The sequence below is a fragment of the Lygodium microphyllum genome, chromosome 13, assembly GCF_053477565.2.
Source record: "Lygodium microphyllum isolate KBCC chromosome 13, Lygodium_microphyllum_v1.1.10, whole genome shotgun sequence".
Classification (NCBI taxonomy): Eukaryota; Viridiplantae; Streptophyta; class Polypodiopsida; order Schizaeales; family Lygodiaceae; genus Lygodium; species Lygodium microphyllum.
In genome coordinates this window covers 28,107,582-28,128,334 of record NC_141147.1, presented here as the reverse complement: position 1 = coordinate 28,128,334, position 20,753 = coordinate 28,107,582, and positions in this window count along the sequence as shown.

Here is a 20,753-nt window from a genome sequence, read left to right as displayed (position 1 = left end):
TGTTTTCCAAACTGACAGGCTTCACATACCTTATGCATTTCTGCAACCTTGAATTTAGGCAATCCTGCAACAATGTTTTGGGCCTGCATTGATTTAAGTCGCTGTACATTAACATGACCAATGCGTTTATGCCAGATATCAATATCTGCAACTACACCGGTCCCATGTGCAAACATTGCTGCACTCAATTCAGGCATGTCTGCATCCAATGTAAACATTCTGCCCTTCTTCTTTCCTTTTGCTATCAAGTGACCTTTATTTTTCATATCCTCAACAAAGCATCCATGAGGATTAAATCTGACCTGCAAGCCCTGTTCAACCATTTGACCAACAGAAACCAGATTCTTGGTGATATTCGGGACATGAAATACATCGGACAGGTATTTCTTTTTCCCATCCTGCATAGACAAAGGAATTTTTCCAATCTGCACAATCGGATGTGCAGTATCATCACCAGTCTCCACAAATCCTGGTTTTTCCATTTTCCTTGCATCCTCCATCCATTCTGCATGACCTGTCATGTGGTTTGATGCACCTGAGTCAACATACCATACATCGTTGCTTTCTTCTGCACTTGTCACAGAATTGTTCATGTGCTGCACCATAAACAAATGCTCATTTATGTCATCACCCTGTCTACTAGAAGATGCATAATTCCCTTGTTGCAGTTTTCCATTCATGATGTCATTCTGCTTTTTATAGCAGTCTTTAGCCATATGACCCATTTTACCACAGTAGTAGCATTCAACATTACTGTTTGCATTTTGACCTCTTTGCCATCCACCACGACCTCTTTGGCTCCCCCTGCCTCTAGAGTTACCACGTCCTCCTCCATAGGACTGGTTTTCTTGAGTTTGCTGCATATTCTGATTTCTACCACGGCCTCCAAATCGGCCTCCTCTACCTCTGCCTCTACCTCTTCCAGCATTTGAGTAGAAGACAGTTTCTTTTGAAGTTCCTCCTGAAGAAGATGCACCACCATTTCTCTGCTCCTCAGAAATTAGAAGAGCAATCAACTCCTCAAAATCAGGAAATCTTTCACAGATGGAAATGGATGTCCGAAACTGCGCATAATCCTTTCCTAGACCATTCAAGGTCACAGAAACTAAATCATCATCTTCCACTGGCGACCCAATGGAAGCAAGTGCGTCTGCAATCTTCTTCACCTTCATGTGGTAGTCATTGATGCTCATATTTTCTCTTTGCACATTGTGCAACTCTTGCTTGAGCTGCATTTTCCTGGCTTGCGTATTTGTGCTATACATCTTTGACAGAGTATCCCATGCCTCCTTTGGCGTACTTGCATCCTGAATATGCACAATCATAGAGTCTGAAATGCTGATAGACAGCCAGTACATAACTTTCCTGGCTCTCTCATGCCATGCTTTGAATGCTTGCATTTGCTGTTGATTGGGAACATCAGGAAGAACTGGTTCTTCTTCATTTCCTGCAACAAATTCCCAATATCCTTTTCCCATAAGGAAATTCGTCATTCTAAACTTCCCGCAGCATATACTGCCCTCTTGCTTCACCGCGAAGGGCGTCTCAACCTGAGACAATGCACTCCTGCACTTTCCGGCTGTGCTACCTGTAGAGATCTGCTCCCAAAACAGAAAATGAAAGCAACACTGCTCCTCTTACCAGACCACCGCGAGCTTGGCTTGCTTTCTTGAGCTCCTTACCACGAACAAGGCTCTGATACCATGTCAAGATTGTGGGAGAGAAGGAAGGAGTCTCACTTGTAGCTTTCTTGCTTGCACAATGGGGGAAGACACACAAAGGTGGAGGCTGAAAACAGTTTTTCCTCTTCTTAGTTGTGTAAGCCAAAAGAACTCACATACAAAGAAATAGAAGAACCCTATATATGGGTCTCAAACCAAACTCAACTAACTAAGGTGGCATACTAACTGAGCCACGAACTAGAGTAGATAAGGATAGCTATCATGTAGCTATTATTCATGGGCGGTGTACCAACCGCGTCTGCAACTGAAAAGTCTGTGACATAAATACACAACGGTCACCCTGGCGTATCACGAGTGGAGCTCGATATCTCAACATTGGTGGAGGTGGACATGATGAATGGGGTAGATGCAAGCCATAATGAGCTTTTAATCATTCCCTACATAGGAAAAAAAAGGGAATTCCCTAGTTAAAAATATACATAAGTAGAAAAATTAAATAATAGGGATAATAGAACATTTCATAGTTAGAGAAACTAGGGAATCACATAGGGCCCTACATAGGGAAATTTTGCCATGTAGGGCACGTAGGAAAATTTCCCTATGTAGGAAATTTCCTATGTGATTCCCTAGTTGCTCTCCATTTTTCTATGTAGGACCATACATAGGTAAATTTTTCCATGTAGGAAACTTCCTATATGATTCTCTAACTTCTCTAACTAGGAAATGTTCCATTTTCCCTAATATTTACTTTTCCTAATGTGTATTTTTTTACTAGGGAATCGATAGGGAATTTCTTGTCTATTTCTTCTTATGTAGTTCTCTACATAGGGAAATTTCCCAGCTATATATGATAGTTTTCCTATATAAACATCATATTAGAGAATTTAGAGATTTCCCAAGTTCCAAGTTTCAAATAAGTAATAAATATTGTACCACGTGGCTAAATCTTGATCCATGTTTGAAAGTGGAATCTCAGAAGGTAGCTTATATAGTATTTAGGGTAGACTTCACCTTTAAATAAGACAACAAGATTTGACCTTATGGTCAAATAATAAAGGTATAGGGATTTCCAAAGTGCATGAAAATTTCCAAATTTCCTAATATTTGACCATGTGGTCAAATAATAAAGGTATTAAGGATTTCCAAAGTGTATGGAAATTCCCAAATTTTCTAATACATTGTTTATAGTAAAATTTTTATGTGATTCTTTTTTTTCTCTAACTTAAAGTTATTGCATTTTTCCTAGTTTGCATATTCCTACTTATGTGAATTTCTAAGTATGAAATTATATAGCAAATTTTTAACTAGAAGATTATACAAAGATTGTTTAGTTAATTTGAAATAGAAAATAATATGCATCTCATAGATTAGGTAGAATCTTTTTTACTATATAGGTTTTTTGTCCCTATCCCGACGGGAAGTTCCTAGATACTTAATATTTTCCTATATAGGTTTTTTTTTCCTATCTTTAAAAAAATTTCTCATAGATATGTAATATTTTCTATATAGACTTTTGTTTCCTATGTCCAGAAAACTTTTGTATATAGGTAATTTCATTGAAATAAATTATTTAAATAATTATATGATGCCATAATATGGTGGTTCTATATTCTTACTTAGGTTGATCATTAATGGCTAATGAAATGGTAAACAAAGATGGTAGATTGTACATTATCCTAGCGTAGAATTAGAAATCTCTATCACTTGTGTTAATACCAATGCTAACAGATTGTTTTGGCAATTGCTCAAAGGTGGACTTTCTCATCATTGTAAGGAACTTCCACGCAGCTATCGATGATTACAGCATGCATGTCCATCTACAATACACAAAGATCTATAGGCACAAGAATGTGGTAAGGTTATTATAAAACCATGATTAATATTGATTAGCAAGGCCTACCCTAGCCTAGCTTAGCTATTGCATATTGGAGTTCTTTGAGAGTTCCTCTATTATTTGAGTAAATAGTCAGAACTAGCCTTTGTAATGGCTACCACTAAGTATAACAACTATCAAGCGCTACCAAATTATGTGAAGCCTTCTCAAGACCTACAACACTCTCCTTCCTTATAAAAGGCCTCATGTTATGTATAGGTCAATGGCCATGGCATGCTCAAAATTAATCACTACCATCATGCCCTCCTGATTTTATTTGCCCTCATTACAAAGAATGGTGCCTCCTTCTATGATACACAAGTAAAAGGCTTGAATTTGAAAAACATAGGTATCCACTCACAAGCATGATTAAAATGCCTTCTTAGAGACAAGGAATGCATGCCTTTATTCCATGAAACACAAGAAAGGTTCTTGCAAAGTTGTGGAGCAATCCCCCAAGTTTGGTTTCATTTTTGCTAATCCTATGTATGAAAATGAAATATTGGTAACATATTTGCAATGGCAAAGGATGATACCTTAAGGGAAAGAGTATGTCTAATGAAGTGAGATCCCTCGGTTTAAAAATAAGACTCCAATTAGTAATGGTATAGCACAAGAGCTAAGAAGATCCATTAATTGTTAAAATGCATTTAATTTAATGATCCAACTCAAAGAAAGCTCAAAAAAAATGTAAATGGTAGTGTGCCACGCACTTATATTGACCCCAACTTATACCAACTTAACAAGATAATGTAAAATGGCTTCTAGTTCCTACAATCAAAGCATTCCAAGAGACAAACAAATAACTTTCATGCTCAACTTATCCAACAATTCCATGCTTAGCATATCTTATGATTGGATACTAAATCCCACGTTGTAGTCTTCTTCTTCCTTACTGAAGTGAAATCCCTAGAATATCCAACTTGCTATTATAATATTGTAGCATGAGTCTATTTTACTCCTTTCATCAAGCTACCTTCTTAGAACACAATTAGTTTATCGACAACTAGAACTCGAGGAAGTTACTATATTTATATCCTTTACATCATGTATGTTCAAGTCTTATTTATAAATATCCTTAAATGTGAATTTTTCCTAAATAAAACATAACCCTTTTCTATTCAATTTGTAAATAACCCCTTTATATTATACCCTTCTGTATGTAAATAATGTATAAAATATTATTTTAAAATTACCTTATTTTGAACCCATGTGATGCAAACATATATTCATGAGGAACTTACTCGAGAACTAGAAGAACCAAACTTTGAGTAGCAAGAGGCTCCCTTCTAAATGAGGTCTTGGAATCCTCTTTCTTACCTACTCAATGTCACATACAAAGAGAGAGAGAGAGAGAGAGAGAGAGAGAGAGAGAGAGAGAGGTTGTAGCAACAACCTCATGCTTTGTAGGTTCAATATGCACATGGCATGTTGAAAGTGATGTCGTTATTGTACAAGGGTATCCATCAAACTTGAAGCTCAACTAAATTAGCTCCAAGGTCTTGAATCTATTGGAGAAGTATTTGGAATAACTAGTCTTGCAAACTTGAAATCTAAAAGAAAATCCATATACATGTTGATTCATCACATGGTTGACTAAAAATATAATTGTTCCAACTCTTCCTATTTATGGGAATCAATATAATAGTCACTATACTTTTGTTCAACAACTACTTAGTGTAGGGAGTCTTCTCCTTAAAAGCCAATATCAAATCAATTGCCTCTTATGTAGAGAATCATGTTATTTGAGGAATGTTTCTACATGGAGCTCTTTCCACAAGAGCCATGCTATTTTAGACCTGTTTCTATTTTTGGAATTACTAGTCTAGAGGGATATACTCCTTGTGCTTATTAGTGGTGAGTATTTTTTGTGTGCATAATAGTCACTAAGGCACAAAGGACAAGATAAAAATCTCTCAACTATATGATTTGAAGCACTCTTGAAAGGGGCCAATAGGCTTTTACTCGACAATCTAAATGTGAGCTCCTAGCCTTGCAAAATCTCTCCTAATAAGTGAAATAAGAAAAAACCCTCAATATCATTTTCTTTTCTTTCCTATTCATCTCTTCTTCCTTCCTTTTCAATATTGAACATACCACTTTCTCTTAGCAATGCAGTAGTCCGTGTGATATGTAGGCTTATAAGCATTAGCCTATATCAGATCGTCCAAAAATTGCCCTATTCTAAATCTACATAGATGTAGGTTTCAAAAAAGTTTGCCATCTATTGAATATGCTGAATATCAATTTAAACAGACTTCACTTGGTGGATCCTTTACTCCACTTTTTGAGATGATCAGGAATATCAAAAATATCGCACAAGCCTTAACATTCTTTTGCACACCTGCAATCAATCCTTGAGAAAAAACTATAGATGTAGTTGCCCCATCACTCACTAGGTCATTTTAGCAAATAATATTTCCCACCCCAAAATTTATATCACCGCTAATTGTTACCACATCAGCAAGCCCACTATTTTCAACTTCTTTAGATAGAGCCTCCAACTTAGACACCAAAGACTTGACCTCCTATTACTTCTTTTGGTTGCCCTCCGGAGACTTATGACATGCCAAAATAGAGCATACAACCTGGCCTCCCTGTCTCTTGCCCAGGTTACTTGTTGCTACTACTTATTGTAGCAATGCTTTCCAATTTTGAGTGTTGCTACTCCTAGCTTCAAACTATAAGTGTTCCTCTTATATTTGAGTAGGAAGAGTTGCTCCTAATCTCAATCTTCCATCTTGACTTGGAAATCTAAAGGCTGTTCATCATTTTTTATGTCATGGCCACTCCCTTTAGTGTATTCTATAATAGATATGCACCTGATTTTTTTGACTAAAATATTTGCATGTAGTTGTCTTTTAGATGTACTTTGCTGCCCACATTTTAACCATGCCATAGTAGCTACCTTTACCTTCTCTACATGAAGATATAGCAAATGATGATAGATTGCACCTACTATTTCATGGATGACTTCATCCCCATGTAGACTTCACTATAGTTGTCTTGTACTTTTGATTTATATGAGCCAAAAAATAGCTAAAAGTAGTGTCCTTTCTTGTATTCAAAACAACTTGCAACCTTTGCTGGACCAAGTCTTGTGTAAAGGTTGATATGAGTGTCAACTCAGCCCGTAATGCACTGTGACTCAAAAGACCCAGGCAAAATATTTTGTCATTGCATCATGAGCTAAAGAAGACAATTATTTCAACTTTCTATCTAGAATCTCACAAGATCTTTTGTCTTATATGGCTATACTCTAGAGTCTACAGAACATAGTATTTTGCTCATTCTTTATTTCTCTACATCATCTCTTCAAAATTAGTCCCTTTCACCTCCACTACATGCTATCAATACATGCAATCTTGTCACAAATATATCCATCCCATTATTTCCCTTCTCTTCTCTTGATACTTGTTTGTTTGGTTATCTCCTTTTGTCCATGCTGTTCAAGATCCTTCACCCATGAATAGCCATCTTTTCCATGTCAAAACACAAGGTATGTACTAAAATGCTTCCCCACGAGTAGACCTAGAAGCACCTACATTGCAAGGTCTTGATTCAAACAATGTATGGATTTAGACTTCAAATGCTTGAGGATTGTTTTCAAGAAGTCCCTGTGGGATGAATCGTGCTCCTCTTCTTTGTCATAGACCTATTCTCCTAGTTGTCTCCATTTCTTGTGGATTCTTGAGTAATTATTTGCATGTTATTGATGATCAAAATGTGCAGAAAGAAGGCATGTTCCTCAAGCATGGATAGCTACATCAGTGGCAAGCATTCTAGCCCAAGCTTCCGTTCTACAACTTTCTACAACTTTCAAGAGTTTGTTTTTTTTTTCATCCATTGAAGAAAATAAGCAAGACCTATCCTAGTGATAATTGTAGCCTCTACTTCTTCAAGTTGTCCTTTTCATGTCACACATATGGCATGCCCCCTTTTTCCTATGTACCCTAGTAGTCTTTGCAAGTGAATCACAGTATCTCGTAGAAGATAGAGTATGCATTTTCACTATTGTCCCAACCTCCTCCAAACATGTAGCGAAACAGTTATCCAAGTCCCTATCCCATGCAAAAAAAGGATCATTTCAAATTAAGGTACATCATTTACTATCAATGCAAATACAACACTTTTAGCTCTATGCCCTATTGCTTATACCATCTAACCCCCATCTTGGAGTTCAATAGAAGTAAAATAGTGGCCTAATGACATGGAAATGCAATAGCACCCTCCTTGAATTATCCATTATCATTGGATGATACTCTTCATGCTCACATATAGCTTACTCTCTACTTGTGGATGATAGCCTATTGATATTTTTAAATAGCCTCCTTATGGTAGAAATTAGTGCTCTGCATGTGAGGTTGTACAATGCATCAGAAACCTTATCTTGGTGTGCTGAAACGGTTCTTTTGTATTGCTTTCAAAACAAAATTTCCCCACCCTTTTGTTGATTATTTGTTGCATCTAGGAAAAAATCCCCATCTGCCATTTGCCAAAAATCATCTCAAATCTTCATCATCTTGATCCATGCTCAAAGATACTTAGTGACTAGGGCATTCCAAGAGACTATATCCCCTACGTGAAGCTCTCAAAAATTGTCTGCAATTTTGTGAGCACACCACACTTTGTAGACATATTAACCAATGCATTCCATATCATTATGATTTGCCAATAAGCCTTGCTTAGAGATCTTGCCATGTACTTCTATTCCCTTGCTAGTTGTTCCTATAATATTGAAAGCTTCATTGTGTCTTTGCTTAGTGTATCCAATAATTACTAGAGAATCAAAGACTAAATCTTGTGATAAAGGTTGTCACCACTTATCACACTTTTGCTAGCAAAACACATGCAATTTACATGTACATTAATCCTACTCATGATGTAGAGAAAAGGTGAGCAACAAGAGACTAGACAAAATCTCTAGCCTAGAGTTTGATAAATATAATTATCTCCTTTAGTTCTTCTTAAAAGAAAATATCTCCTCAATTGGTCTCTTTAATTTAATCAATCACATGTATTGTCATATCATTATTCATAAAGTGGAGTATATTGGCCATCAAGAATGATTGCTTACTAATAAGAATGCATTTTTACAAATGTTATGGGTGTTACCTATCTACATAGCAAGCTATTTTAGCATTACCATTTCTTATCAACTCTAGTAGTAAGCTTCCCTCACTACTACAATATGTATCCCTTTGACATTTAGTGCTCCTATGATGTTACAAGATTTTAGAATGCAAAAAGACTTTAGTGCATTTGGGAAGAGTTTCTCCTCTAAAATGCACCCAAAGAATTTTAAAGCTTCATCCCAATGTCATATCCTTAATTGAACCAAGGGGATCAAGAAACTCCAATAGAGTATCAAGATGGCAAAGCTCACGTTGCTCTGTGTACTGACACTTAAGTTGGATTTGATCTATATGCATGGAATTCCATGACAAGCATAGGGATTTACCTTAGAAATCTAATTATCAAGGATTGAGAAAACATTGTTGAAGATTTTGTTCACATCCTTGCAACACAACCATCATCCACACCTCAGTCACAACATCCTTGTGTGTACAACATTGGAGTGAAAGTGGGACAAATTTTGCAAGTAGATTTTCTCTTCATAGTGTAGTTACAATTTTCTTCTAGATCAATAGATATTCTCTTTTTGGCAGTTGCAAATGAGAGTCCCAATGAGAAAAGATGCAATCATAGTCATATTTTACCTTTTGAAAGTAAGGGATAGTTAATAATTTGGTGTAGTGTGTAGGCCTTTAGGTACAACAACAATCTAGACAAGGTACAAGATGATGTTGAAGCATTGCACACAACATAGCACATGGAGGTCTTTGGAAAGTACTATTTATAGACTTGGTAACAACATCTCAAGGATAGACAAAGCTTCAAGCTTATGCATTGTGATTTTTTATAAGCACCATGGATAGTGCATCAATCCACTTCTCCCCCTAGCTTCACCTACACCAATGCATGTATATAAATTGGGGAAGAAAATATAATATATGGAACAACAAGGTCTTGAAGGGTAGCCTTGGTCCCCAACCTCACATGGCCCTTAAAATCCATGAAGTTTGTCCAAGGTCTTGAAGGGTAGTCCTTGATCCTACCTCACATACCCCTAAAAATCCATGATATTGTGGAGAAGAGTAAGAGGGAGGCCTTATGATCCCAATTTACCATAGTGGAATGATAGTGGAACCATATATATATATATATTTCAAGTGAATGAGGCCATCTTATCATTATGGTGCAACAATATTTGTGGGAAAAAGCCATCTAATTACATGAGACATGCTTTGGGATAGTTATTAAAGCTTATAAAAATGGATCAAGCATGTTATTTGGTTAACACAATGGTATGGTACCCATGCCTCAAATCTCTTGAGCTTCCAGGCCATCTTTCAATATATCTCCAATGCGTCTACAAGATCTATCATGCCTAGTTCTGTAAAGGTCTATCTAGACCTCTCTCTCTCTCTCTCTCTCTCTCTCTCTCTCTCTCTCTCTCTCTCTCTCTCTCTCTCTCTCTCTCTCTCTCTCTCTCTCTCTCTCTCTCTCTCTCTCTCTCTCTCTCTCTCTCTCTCTCTCTCTCTCTCTCTCTCTCTCTCTCTCTCTCTCTCTCTCATTGAGAGATGCCATGGTAAATTTATGCAGCAAAGATAGCTTTTGAAAGTCAAACATGATGTATTGGGGAAAGGAAATGATCATTCAAGTCTCAAGATGGCTATATATCATTTTAAAGCCTTATAATTCCTTTATGATTTTGTAAGTAATTATACATGGTGTTCTATTTAGCAAGGTGGCCTTGAGAAACTATTGTGTGGTGACCAAGTTGGGTGAGTTAGACTTAGCCACACAAGCTTCATTTTTTTAAGGCTATTTAATATGTTTGGATTAGGTTTCTACAACTGCCTATAGCTTTGTTGCACTCAAGATCGAAATTCAACCTTGGTTAGCACCTGATCTTATAACTACCACATTAGCCTAGATGGCCACTTGCACCATTCATTGTGCCACTATTTGATGGCATACTATTTCATTTAGCTAAGTCAATTATGCTGTCTAATGTACATATCTTTCATAGAAGTGTATCATGAATCATTAGAAGATGTGGATTTTTGCTATAGAGAAAGACATTTTAATTGTGTGTGAATATTCCTCTTGAGATTGTTGGGTCTTGCACATTATTACAAGTAGAGTGCACTATTTGTTACACATGAAGGGCTTCTTTTTGTAAGGAAAGGAAAGTAGTTGTGCACTTACAAAAATGTGAAGTGAGTGAGAGGTGTAGCCTCAAGAGCTTTGCAAGGATGCCAAACCAATTGAAGCACGATAAGAAGGCCTTGTCCGCTTTGAGATACTAATCAAGGTTTTCTTGGGTGTGATGCACCACCACCCACCACGCACCCCCCCCCCCCCCCCCCCCCCAACACCCTTAGTGCAAGGGAAAAGAGATGCACCCTTCTTGCTCCTCAACTTCAAATGTATACACATGAAAACAAAGTAGTGAAGTACATGTGGCTAGAATGGACTAATGTATACAATAAATTAAGAAAGCTAAGAATTGCTTTATATTAACCTTCTACTAGAAACTAAACTAGCCAATCTGCTTAATCAAAATATTTTCTTTGATACAAAAAATTAAGCAAGTTTTACTAAATAATAGCAAGAAATGTAATTTGTAACTAATCTGTGTAAGCACTTGAATGTTCCCTATTAATAATCAACAATCATGTCATGCCATCTCTGTAAGTATTGAGCTATGTCAAATGGTGGTTAAATTTTAGTTATCAATTGTCATAGGTTACCTTCACAAGGCTCACTATAGTACACAACATTTTTTTACATTTCACAAGATTTCCTATATAGGGACTAATTAAAAGTCCCTTGTGAGCGGGCAGGAGCCTAGAGGCCAAAGGCAAAGTCATCCAAGAGGTTGGGAGGATCCGAAGGCCTAGGGGATCTGAGTGGGTGGTAGTTGGGGGATGTAGGGCACACACACGGGCATCAAACACAGGCAAAGGGTGTGGCGGTGAAGTAGATGCAGCTCTCGTGGGTAGTGTGGGGTGGCCCTAAATGTAACGAGGGTGGGCGACGGAGACAGGGAGGCCCACTCGCAGCAGATCTAGAGCTATGGTTCCACGAGCACTGCAACGGTGGATTGCGACTGCGGCAATGGATCTGTGTTTTGGTCAAGCGTGGCAGTGAGTGTAGGAGCATGGTGATGAGCTTAGAGCGGTTAGGAGGTCGAGGGGTGGGCATGGCGTTGCATGATGTGAGTGTGGATGAGAGAGAGCAGGAGGCCGACCAATGAGGGGCATGACGGTAGGGTGTGATGTTGGCAGCGGGCCGGTGATTATAGGAGAGGAGAGAGGAGTAGGGCAAGATCATGGCCCCGGCCCGAACCCCAATCGAAAAACCCCCGCCCCCCGGATCATCTTCTTCTTCTCTTTTTTTAAAAAAATAGGTGTAACTATGTGACGTTTTGTAATGATTTTTTTAGTTATTTTTTTGAATTTAAAAATAAGCATACCCTCAAAATTGGAAAACCAATTTAGAAAATCTTAAACACTTGAAAGCTTTTAGGCTTTTCAAGTTTGTAAACTACAAAAGCTTTAAAAAGCTTAAAGGAAGGCTTTGAACATTGGGAAGCCTTAAGGCTATATAAAGGGGGCACAGTTAAGTAGTATAGGCCATTCTCCTCATTATGAAATTTATCTCTTATTTGAGGAGAGAGGAAGGTCATACACATGTGTGTGGAAATGCATATGTCAATTCCCCGATCATAGTGTTTGTAAGATAAAAGGTTAGATTCAAATCTTTGTCATTCATTTTTTTAGGATTAGTTTAAACAATTTTGTCCTTCATCTTTTTTGTTTATTAAGGTTAGATTCAAATTTTTGTCATTTGATCATCTTTTTAGGATTAGTTTAAATAATTTTGTCCTTTGTCTTTTTTCTTTATTAAAGTTAGTCAACATCATTAGTTAGTCTTTGTTCGTCCTTAGAATACTTAGTTTTGATAAGATTAGTTTACTATAATTAGTCAAAATTATTAGTTTATTATAATTAGTCAACATGATTATTTATTTAGTTTTTGTTAGTAATTTTAATAGTTCAAGTGTAATTAGTAAGTTAGATACACTTTTATAATATCAATAGTATTTGTAATAGTTAGTATGTAATCAATAGTTGGAGTATTAGTAGATAGACTTATGTTAGTTAATAGTTAAATAGTAGTGAAATAAAAATAAAAGAAATTTATATTTTGAACATATGGCAAAAACAAAAGCATAACAGACTTTTGAACGTACTGAGAAAAACGAAAACATAAAACTTCAACAATCCAAATATTTTGAATGAACGGGGGAATGGCACCTTCTCCCACAATTTTTTAATTACGAAGAGATTTATGCCAATTCTCAACATGCTATATAATATATTTTTCCATTTCACTTAGTTTTTTTTTTTAATAGTATTGTTATTTTTATTGATTTTATTTTTATTTTATTAAAATTACTATTAAAATGAAAAAAAAAATCATCATCCTTGCATGAAGGCAAGGCCATTTATTCAAGAGCTTTAATCAAAACCGAGAAATGACAAATTTTGGAGACACATTTCTCCAAACATAGGGCCATGTGGCTTCTTCATTAAAAGAGCCCAAGGCTAATACCAAACGAACCAAAGAAAGAATGCCAAGAAACATGTGGTTGGAATTTTGTGCAAACAGGTGGCAAGAATTGCATATAGAACTTTATACTTCTTTATTGAGCTGCACGTGTTAACCTAGTTTCCCCTTCTTCTTCTCCTTTTATTCTTCTCTTATTCTCCATTTTTTTCTCTCTGCCCTTTTTCCTTCCTCTTTCCATTTTATTAGTTTTTTTAAAAATATTATTTTTATTTTATTTCTCCTTTTTCTTATTCTTGTCTTCTTCTTCTTTCTCTTTCTTTTTTACTTATTTCCTCTTCTTCTCTCCCTTTTTTTTCATTCTATTTCACCTTCGTCTTTCTTACCTAGCAAAATGCGAACTAGATTACTAGCATGACAACAATTTGGAATTAGATTTAACATGCCCACGATTTTAAAAATCCAACCTCAACCATGAGCAAAACCATAAACTATCCCAACACTTTTTTAAAAAACTTTTTTTAATGAAAATTATAAAATAATTTTTAAAAATGAGTAAAATGGATGAGTTTAGCCACAAAAAATTGCAATATTCTTACCAATACTCAATTCCGTTACGGATGCAAAAAGCCCTAACTAAGCACTTGTGTTTTGGAGTTGGCACATTTACAACCCTCTCATTCCACATGTGCAACATATGAGTGACTTTGTAGTTGATGTATCATTGGTCTCCGCAACAACAAAACCAAGATATTGTGCTACACGAGCTCAACATGGTGGGATATTGGACACACTCTTATTTCTTCAAGAGCTTTGATGTACACTTTCTTTCAATCCCATGAAGGATGTGCTTTACACGCTTTACAATCCAAGTGAGTGCTCTTTCAACTCTCAACCCTCTACTACGACCTCCACATACAAAAAAGAAGCATGGGCATGGCAAGAGAGAGTGCTTCAAGAGAAGATGAGTAGAGCTTCACCCTCTTAGTCCCTCACCCTCACTCTCTCATTCTCTTGCTCTCAATTTCTCAATCTCACCCTTACTCACTCTCTCACAATGAAAGTAGGAAGGCAAGTGCACAAAGTTTGCACACACATGAATAGCTTGTTCTATTCATTCTCATCATTTTCATACATGATTTCTAGGATTAGAGTTTTTCCATCTTCTTGGGCATCTAGCCTGCTTTAAGGCCTTAAGACAAGTAATTTCTTATTGCATACTCTTCCTATGGTGAAATGAACTAGATAGAACCTTTGCATTTTTTCCATGGAATCATGTGCTTTCATTACAACTTGCACGAGAGCCCATGCCCGATTTATAGATAAATCAATACAACTATTGCAACCATTTGACAATTCAAATATTCATGTGCTTCATGTACATTATATTGTGGTTAATAATCTAGAGACTATTTTTGAAAATTTAGGGTCCTTCTTGTGCTTGCTTCTACCTTGCAAGCCATGTAGTTCTTGCCATTAACATTCTCCTATCGATACAAATGAAGGGGCTAACAATCTCCTTACTAAATGTCATGTTCACACTCCTACACACTTTGCTCATACTCTTTGAAAAGTATCGTCAGAAATTCCTTCTCAAGTCAGCCTCCTTACATGAGCTCCACCCTTTCTTGGTAGGCCTAGTTATTTTGTGACCTATGGAGGCAAATCTCAAACTTTGCTTGTATTGGCAATTGACATTGCCAATAGGAATTATGTAAATGCAATGGTGCCAACTCTAGTTCATGTTTCTAGAGTAGGATGTGAATGCAAGTAAGCAAGGTGCTCTTCATCCCTAGACACACATATTGTAGACTCGAATCAAGCCACATCTGATTTCGTGTATCTTATCTATGTAGCAATAGTTTAACATGCAAAGGCACATGAAGCTAACCCAATGAAATTATTACTGATAGGTTTCTTGAGTGGTTTTGATCAAAAGGGGGGAAGTTGTACTACATTGACCTCAACATTTTCAAAGCCAACTAAAGTGTTAATGTGATGTGCATTCATAGACGCATGTTAAGATGAAGCATTCCCATTCTATCTCAGCTTTTCATATTCATGACTTTTTATTGATCCCGATTGATATAAAAGTATATGAGCTGATCTATAAAACTATAGACTGAAGAAAAATTTATTGTTGCACTTTTGCCATTTAGCAAACAAGAAAAAAAACAGAGCACCTTTCCAAATTTCCATGTAAACTCCTCAAAATGCACTGTAACAAAAACACTCATGCCTTCTCTCAACATTTAGCTCAAGGGGTGTTTGCAGTGAATGATGTACCGAATGCCTCAAGAACTAAAGAGGCACATACTTTTTCCTAACTATGCACTATAACCTTCTATTTATATATCGCACTACATGCAAACAATAATGACCACCATGCAAATTGGGTGCTAGGGTTTGTTGGATTGACGGCAGGCGCAGGCGGAGGTTGACCGACATTGTTGAATTTGATATGTTGGGAGGCAACAAGAGTTCCGTTGTTGTTTTCCAGAGAGGCTGATGCTTTATGCTTTATGCTAGAATAACGGCTTGCCTTGTATAGAGGGGAAGGATTGGCACGGGGGGAGGGCGCGGCGGGCCGGTTGAGAGAGGGACGATCCGCCACAGAGGGGAGCATCCGACCGCGACACCGGGTACACCATAACCCTAACTGCAACCATCCCATCAATCACCGATTCTATGCGTGTTAAATCTACAATTGTCCGTCTCGTGTGAAAAATATTATGAAGTGGAACAATCAACTTCAGGCAAGCGGATGCGAGCGGATGAGTATTCTGAACCTGCCCTTAGTCACAAGCTGAAGAGCAGCACCATATCAATCGGATGCGGAAACTTGCCGTTCAAGCCGTCATCCGTACCCTTTTTAGACCCTTCCGAAGTCAAAATATATCAAAACCCCGAAAACGTGTTGCTTTTCCTGATGCCACATTTGGCAAATGCAAAAAGCGCAGACGATCCACAGGAAGGCCCTACCCACCAGCTCTAATGTATGTATAAAAGGGGGCTGTATGAAGTTGCACCACATCATTCATCGCCAATCGACACACAAACCCTTCATCGTCATCACATATCTCCGGATCCTTTCTCGGATACACAGCACTGTCGATGATCAGATCATCCGTTTACTCTCCAGAAGATCCGGAAGTGTACTCGCTCCGATCCGGACAAAGAATTTCGATGAGAAGGTGGAATTACGAGCCAGCTGCTTACCACAGTTGTTATAAGAAAGTCGACGTCCTGCAGCGCCCTGTAACGACAGAGGGAGCTAGCGGACCTCGCGCGCACAAGAAAAAGAAGCAGAATATCAATAACAGGGATGTAGACCGGCTCCTGGACGACCTGCTAGCAGCACCAGCTGGCCGAGGGCTCGACGTTATGGGACAAGCGCGGGGGCTCCTTGCTGCGGAGTCGACGTTCAGTCGCAAACGCAGCATAAATACTGCATCAAATCGGATGGCCGGTGACATCAACGATATATTACACCCTACGGTGCAGCAGCAGGAAACATATTCTTGTCGAAGTACTGAGGCTGCGTATTCAGGAGGCGTACTCAGCCCTATACTATCAGCTACTCCCCAGGGAGAGGTTATGCTAGCCGGAACCACTCATCTGGCTCAATCATGTGTCATCGACGTCCGGGCGCCAGGTGCTGCAGCGAGACCCTTTCGTCTACGTCAGGGCGGCAGCATGCCAGGACTGGCACAAGCCGATCACAAGTTATCTGATCCAAGCTGCTGCACATTGGTGCCCCCAGCACAAGTATATGGAAGCCGCTCGCACTCCAACGGCAATAACCTAGCAACGAATCAAGCCTCCACGGCAGCGTCGGTGGGATCTACTCCTGTTAATCAGGAGACTTGGGCTGGACCATCCTACTTGACTCGTTCACCCGACCCGAGTTGCCTTCCTGTTCCACGTTTTCAGATTGCGACATCATCTACCAGCATTTCGCTTGTAATATGTTGAGAGCAGTGTAATTACAATCAGTAATCTAGCTGGCAGGAACTTCTGCCACCCTCATTTCCGTTCTCCCACTGCCATGAACCCTAACAAAGAGTTATCTTGCCCAACATGAAGTTGAACGGATCTCTTTCATAGAATCTGCGTAGCGTTCATGAAGCTGTGCCCATCTCTTTGATAAAATCTACCAAGATAATGGCAGGATCCCATTAACGTTCTTTGGATGAAGGCACAAATAATATCACCAAACGATGCAACCTGTGAAACTTTGTTACAATCATTACAAGGGATGAGGCTTGTAGACAGCCTTGTAGATGCATTTTTAGATCTAAGAAAAACAACTAATATGCACATCTAATGTTGTGTTTAAATTTGCATCAAAAGACCTATGTCTAAATTTGTGTGTATTTAACGAAGCACAAGTCTAACTTTAGCTGCTGTCTAACTTCCAAATTGTCATATACTTTACCGACACTTTTGAATGTCCACAAGATGCAAACTTCACACCCATTTGCATGTGCCTATAACTATGTTGGAGATTTGCACCCAAACAGAAAAGGAGGAGAAGTTGCTAGTTGTAAAACTATATGTCTATTTAGGGCTACAATTATGCAAAACTGATAGCTTCTTGAAATAGGGCTCCTTTAGTTATTATCATCCACAAAAATCAAGCGTAGCAATGGAACTCAAAATGAAGCAAATGGTATAAAATAAAGATTTAGAAATATATATTGACATGATTACAAATTGCTCGAAGCAAGTTTGAACTTTTCTTTGACAACATTTTTACAAGATATATGATTTTGAAAACCTAAAACTAATAAAAGGCAGGGTAAGGTGTACTATGTTTAACTTATTTTAAGAAAAATATATGGTAAACACTAAAAGTATATGACAAACCCTACAATTAGCACTACCAAAGAATGAAAGCAAAGATGTGAAAGGATGACACACATAAGCGAAAATGTTTGAGAACCTGACATATCATATGTTTAACCTTGCATGGCCAAGAATTAAAAATATACTCTTATAACCACGTAATCAGATGCAAATAAAAGGGAGAGTTTTGAAATCATATTTAACATGTAATTTAATGCACCTGTTAAATTTGATGCACACCAAACCAAGGTATTCCAAAACCCCCCCTCCCCCTGAAAAATATACAAGAAATATTTGGGGCAAACAGAAAGCAAATAGGTGCACACACACACATAGTTCCTCCACTATGCTAAGAGATTCTAGAGCTCATATCCAAGGCATAGGGACTTTTGTTAGGTGGAGAGAACCCTCTTCTCGAAAACTCAAAGGTTTGACTCACTTCGAATATCACAAGAGTATATTGTTAATATAAATTCCTTTCACTTATATAAAGCTCATTTACTGTTCTTATTTTTTATTATTTAGTATTAAAGAATCCCAAATTTTTATTCATATATTTTATTTTCTTTCAACGCTCAACTTACCTAGTAGAACTTCACATCGTGCTGCAGTAAATAATGCTTCTGAAGGATTCTTCTCTTTCAATGTGTGTGTGTGTGTGTGTGTGTGTGCGTGCGTGTGTGTGTGTGTGTGTGTGTGATGCATGCTTTTTGTTTGTAACTCAAGTCCCCCTTGTGGCCTTCTTTCTCCACCCTTTTTGCACTCACACCATAAAGAACAAATAGGGAAAGAAAGGGGGAGAGAGAAAAATGGAGACAGGGTAGAGAGAGAGAGAGAGAGAGAAGGGGGATAGAGAAACAAAGAGAGGGAGAAAAGAGGGTGAGTTAAAGGAAGGGAGTGAGAGAGAAATAAAGATAGGAGAGAGGGGGAGAGAGAAATAGAGAGAGAGAGAGAGAGAGACACTACAAGAGAAAGGCCCTATAGACGTGCACTGTACACGCAAAAAAGCGGGCACGTTTATAAGCGCGTGTATCAGCGCGTCTATTCATGCTAGTATAAAAAATGTGTCTATATATCCGCATTGATAAACGCGCTTATAGATGCGAAAATAAACGCACATATTTTTCATTTCTCATAAAGCCCCTGAATATGACCAAACCTCTTAACAGCTAGTATTTGTTTGAATAGGGCATGATTGGATGGGGCATGATTGGATGTATATACGACATAATTACACTTAGATCATAAGCTAGGATATGATATACATGTATAGGATCATACGGACATGATATACATGTATATACGACATGATATACATGTATAGGGCATATACATGCCAATTGACTTGCCAATGTGTTATCTCTTATCCTCAAGCTTTGTTATATATGTCACCACATAGGTCCACAGATGGTTCCCTAAATGCATGCATTGATTCCCTGAATTGTTCCTGCGCGTCTGTAAGCATGTGTAATTGGCATTATCTGCGCATATACATGCGCAATTACACGCACTTACAGATGCGCTACGCAGGTATATAAAAATTTTAAAAAAACTATGGCTTTCTTTTCAAACCTGTGCTTTCCTGCGTTTTTTGCCCGTTTTCTGCAGTTCGAGCTCGACATGACTACTTGTGTCTATCTATCACTTCATGAAGACAATGAGGCAAGGAAATAAGAGTAAAAAGAGGACAGGAGGAAAGAAGAGCCAAAGAGTAAAGTACAAGAGCCAAACAGCAAGGAAGAGAAGAAGATTCAAGCAACTTACCAAGGGAAGGGAGAAAGAGGACAAGGAGCTTGCAACCTAGCCGCCACCCATTGGAACAAGCAAATAAGGTGAGTTCTTTTTCTCTCTTTCAATCTTGTTTGCTTTCTCTATCTATTTGTCTCTCTCTTCACATGCTGGATCTTGTCATCTATGGAGGTTTTTTTGCACGTTTTTTAAGCAAGTTTGAAAAGAAATGGTCCGACTGTGCGCGTCTGTCACAGTGCGTCTAGATGACAGTGTAGATGTAGGTATAGACGCGAAAATAGATGCGCTGACAGACACCCACACACTACAACAGAAACGAGGCATAGACGCGCATGTTAGACGCGCAAAGTCAGGCGCGTCTATCAGAGCGTCTATAAATGCATGTAAACGTGCGTGTAAATAGACGTGAATTTTGTGTCTATATATCCGCGCAAATAGACGCTAATATAGATGTGCCAGCAGACGCACAATTATTTAACCACCTAAAATTAGCAATTTATATAATTGAAAAACCAAAGTTAATAATTATTTAACCACCTGAAATTGATTCTTGAGCATGCACATGTGCGCATGATAAAAACCATAGAATTAAGAATACACATCGAATCATTGAATTAAAAAAATAGAGTTAATAATTACTTTTTCATTTCTCTCTAATGAATGCCAGTTTCTCCAGTTGACAAGCCTGATATAAGTAATTAGCTGCAAGTGACAGAAACCTTACAAATAGTAGCAAGCATTGTAATATGTATCTCGTAATTTCTCTATGTAATTGAAGATGATAAAAGATACTTTCTTTTTATTAAGGAAAATTCAATGCTTGCTTTAAAATTGACTATTGACTATTGACTAAAGATAGTATGTCTCACCTTTGATAAGCAACCTCGTGCGTATTCCCACTCTTCTTGAGATATATTAATTTCCTCCTCTTTTTCCATTCTCTCCATTTCCTCATGTAA